The sequence below is a fragment of the Hippopotamus amphibius genome, chromosome 15, assembly GCF_030028045.1.
Source record: "Hippopotamus amphibius kiboko isolate mHipAmp2 chromosome 15, mHipAmp2.hap2, whole genome shotgun sequence".
NCBI classification, from domain to species: domain Eukaryota; kingdom Metazoa; phylum Chordata; class Mammalia; order Artiodactyla; family Hippopotamidae; genus Hippopotamus; species Hippopotamus amphibius.
Window position 1 is genome coordinate 33,478,209 of NC_080200.1, and position 4,328 is coordinate 33,482,536.

Genomic DNA, 4,328 nt, shown 5'->3' on the forward strand with positions numbered 1-4,328 from the left:
GAGCCGGGCCGCCGAGCGGCCTGCAGGCTCCATCGCCGCGGGCCGCCGGTTGACTTGCAGGCAGGTCGACCAGCGGGCCGCGGGCCCCCGCCCCGACACCCGGGCCGCCGAGTGACCGTCGGGCCTCTGCGTCCCGAGACACGGGCCCCCGGTCGCCTAGCAGGCCGCGCGACCTCGGGCCCGCGGGACGCAGGCCGACCAGCACGCCGCGTGCCCCTCCGAGACCGGGCGACCGAGAGGCCTGCAGGCCGCGGGCCGCCGAGCGACCCTCGGGCCGCGGGCGCCCCCGAGACCCGGGCCGCCGAGCGGCCTGCAGGCTCCGTGGCCGCGGGCCGCCGAGCGACCCTCGCGCCGCGGGCTCCCCGAGACCCGGGCCGCCGGCCGCCGAGCGACCCTCGGGCCGCGGGCGCCCCGAGACCCGGGCCGCCGGCCGCCGAGCGACCCTCGGGACGCGCACGCCCGAGACCCGGCCCGCCGGCCGCCGAGCGCCCCTCGGGCCGCGGGCGCCCGGGACCCGGGCCGCCGAGCGGCCTGCAGGCTCCGTGGCCGCGGGCCGCCGAGCGACCCTCGTGCCGCGGGCTCCCCGAGACCCGGGCCGCCGAGCGGCCTGCAGGCCGCCGGCTGCCGGCTGCCGGCCGCCGAGCGACCCTCGGGCCGCGTGCCCCCGAGAGCCAGGCCGCCGGGAGACCGTCAGCACGCGCAGACTCGGGCTGCGCAGCCGCGGGCTGCCGGTGGACCCGCGGGCCCGCGGGACCCCGGTCAACCAGCAGGCCGCGCCGTCCCGTACCGCCGGGTGACCAGCACGGCGGCGGTCCCAGGCCCTCCACGCCCGTGCTGCTGAGCGGCCTGCAGGCCGCGGGCCGCCGAGCGACCCTCGGGCCGCGGGCGCCCGAGACCATGCCCGCCGGCCGCCGAGCGACCCTCGGGCCGCGGGCGCCCGAGACCCGGGCCGCCGGCCGCCGAGCGACCCTCGGGCCGCGCGCGCCCGAGACCATGCCCGCCGGCCACCGAGCGCCCCTCGGGCTGCGGGCGCCCGGGACCCGGGCCGCCGAGCGGCCTGCAGGCTCTGTGGCCGCGGGCCGCCGAGCGACCCTCGGGCCGCCGGTCGACTTGCAGGCAGGTCGACCAGCCGGCCGCGGGCCGCCGAGCGCCCCTCGGGCTGCGGGCGCCCGGGACCCGGGCCGCCGAGCGACCTGCAGGCTCCGTGGCCGCGGGCCGCCGAGCGACCCTCGCACCGCGGGCTCCCCGAGAGCCGGGCCGCCGAGCGGCCTGCAGGCCGCGGGCTGCCGGCCGCCGAGCGCCCCTCGGGCTGCGGGCGCCCGGGACCCGGGCCGCCGAGCGGCCTGCAGGCTCCGTGGCCGCCGGCCGCCGAGCGACCCTCGGGCCGCGCGCGCCCGAGACCCGGGCCGCCGGCCGCCGAGCGACCCTCGGGCCGCGCGCGCCCGAGACCATGCCCGCCGGCCGCCGAGCGACCCTCGGGCCGCGGGCGCCCGAGACCCGGGCCGCCGGCCGCCGAGCGACCCTCGGGCCGCGCGCGCCCGAGACCATGCCCGCCGGCCACCGAGCGCCCCTCGCGATGCGGGCGCCCGGGACCCGGGCCGCCGAGCGGCCTGCAGGCTCTGTGGCCGCGGGCCGCCGAGCGACCCTCGGGCCGCCGGTCGACTTGCAGGCAGGTCGACCAGCCGGCCGCGGGCCGCCGAGCGCCCCTCGGGCTGCGGGCGCCCGGGACCCGGGCCGCCGAGCGACCTGCAGGCTCCGTGGCCGCGGGCCGCCGAGCGACCCTCGCGCCGCGGGCTCCCCGAGAGCCGGGCCGCCGAGCGGCCTGCAGGCCGCGGGCTGCCGGCCGCCGAGCGCCCCTCGGGCTGCGGGCGCCCGGGACCCGGGCCGCCGAGCGGCCTGCAGGCTCCGTGGCCGCCGGCCGCCGAGCGACCCTCGGGCCGCGCGCGCCCGAGACCCGGGCCGCCGGCCGCCGAGCGACCCTCGGGCCGCGCGCGCCCGAGACCCGGGCCGCCGGCCGCCGAGCGACCCTCGGGCCGCGCGCGCCCGAGACCATGCCCGCCGGCCGCCGAGCGACCCTCGGGCCGCGCGCGCCCGAGACCATGCCCGCCGGCCGCCGAGCGACCCTCGGGCCGCGCGCGCCCGAGACCATGCCCGCCGGCCGCCGAGCGACCCTCGGGCCGCGCGCGCCCGGGACCCGGGCCGCCGGCCGCCGAGCGACCCTCGGGCCGCGCGCGCCCGGGACCCGGCCCGCCGGCCGCCGAGCGACCCTCGGGCCGCGGGCGCCCGGGACCCGGCCCGCCGGCCGCCGAGCGACCCCCGGGCCGCGCGCGCCCGGGACCCGGGCCGCCGGCCGCCGAGCGACCCTCGGGCCGCGCGCGCCCGAGACCATGCCCGCCGGCCGCCGAGCGACCCTCGGGCCGCGCGCGCCCGAGACCATGCCCGCCGGCCGCCGAGCGACCCTCGGGCCGCGGGCGCCCAGAGACCCGGCCCGCCGGCCGCCGAGCGACAGCACGCGCGGACTCGGGCTGCGCAGCCCCGGGCTGCCGGTGGACCCGCGGCCGCCGCTTGACCCGTGTATGCTTGCTGTTCATCTCCTAGAGATTCCTGCACCAAGCTGATTGAATGAGGAACATGGAAGCACTGTATATAGGCTTTGCATTTTTCTCTTCGTTTCCTGTACTTTGCCTTCGTTTCCTTTGCGTGTGCTCTATTTTATTGTACATGTTATATTGCTTGTTATTTTTTTATTCATTTAAGGTAGGACCGCTTTTATGCGTTTCTACACCTCCCCGCCCCCCCCCCCCCCCCCCGCCCCGCGTCTCCCTCCTCTGGTGCCCGCCCCAAATGAGGTCGCATCATCTTTCATAGTGTACATCCTGGGCCAGCATAAGCTTTCCAAGAATAAAATGCCCCCCCGCCTTTCCTTCCCAAGGACACCACGAACACCTCCTGTCCTGTGCAGTGCTTTTTCACCCACCGCCAGCAGAGGGCCCTCTCTGACAGACCCAGGAACTCCCCTGCTCCGAGTCATCCAGGAGAGGCTGTTCCGTTCTGTGTGAAACGGGTGGGGTGGGCTGATGAGACATCATTGCTTAGAAGGCCATCGGGTTCACCGGTTCGGTGGCAAGAGAGAACATCCTCATCCTCCTTGAGGTTGACTCGGAAGGTCTTCGGGCCCGCAGGACACCGCCCCCAAATGGGCCTCCGTGGCATAGGGAGATTTTGCCATGCGAGGTGACAACAGGAGGGGAACACGGACCCTCCTTTCCTTCTCCCGTCTGAAAGCAGGAAGAAAATCTCTCACGGGAACAGGGTGGTGGAGGGGGCGGCCGGGAGGTGTAGAGATGAGGACTGACTGCTTTCCTGTCTTAAGAAATCACGAATCATCCAAGTGGGACCGCTCATAACACACAGAGGACAGAAGTGTGGACGAGATGAGGAGAATGTGTAAGGGAACGTCTTCCACAAGAACTCTTTTCCATAGGCCGACTTCAAGACTTTCCAACATCTCTAGGTTTAGGGGTGGACTGAGTGCCATGAAAGAATGGACATTCAGCAGCCTGTCTACATCATCTCCAAAGAAGGGAAAATGCTGAAACGTCCCTAGCTCCACAAGCCTAAGGGTCTCCCTGCTCCGGAGAGTTGGAGCATATGCGTGCTTCCATGCCTACACAGATCTTGCGCTTTAGGGAAACCACAAACTAGGCAGGAGCCTGGACTTCTACAAGGCAGTCCATGTTCACACGGGTCACTGTGGTTGGCTTCCTTACTTTCATTGGATTGGATTGGGGTGGGGTGGGGTGGGGTGGGGTGGGGTGGGGTGGGGGGCGGGGGGGGGCGGTGACAAATGTCCAAGGATGAGGCATCCTAAAGAAGGAACGTGTGTGGTCCAAGCTACCCGAGGTCGCCATCCTCATTGTAGGAAGAGGACCTCTTTGGGGAGTGTGGGGAGGGGGGAGGCAAGGTAGAAGGTATGCAGATAAGGTTTGGGGGAGGGAAAAAAAGACATTTCGGTCCTAAAGCTAGTCATTTCGAAATGGGAAACAAAGGACACAAGGGAAAAGCTAAAACTGGGCACAGGCGATTGGAAAAGGTTTCTGAGGAGAAGAATCTTCGGAAAGGAATGGGAACCGTGGTCAGGACTGCTTAAGATGAGGATGGATTCAAGGACACACATGAGTGTTCGTATCAACAGGAAACCAGTGCAAAACTAGAATTCAGTTTTCTGTCTCTCGGTGAAAAAGGCCAACTTTGGGCTCGGGCTTGGGTGTTTCTTCTATTGCTCTGCTCTCTCCGTCATGAGAGAGAAAGCTTTCCTTCCTTTTTCC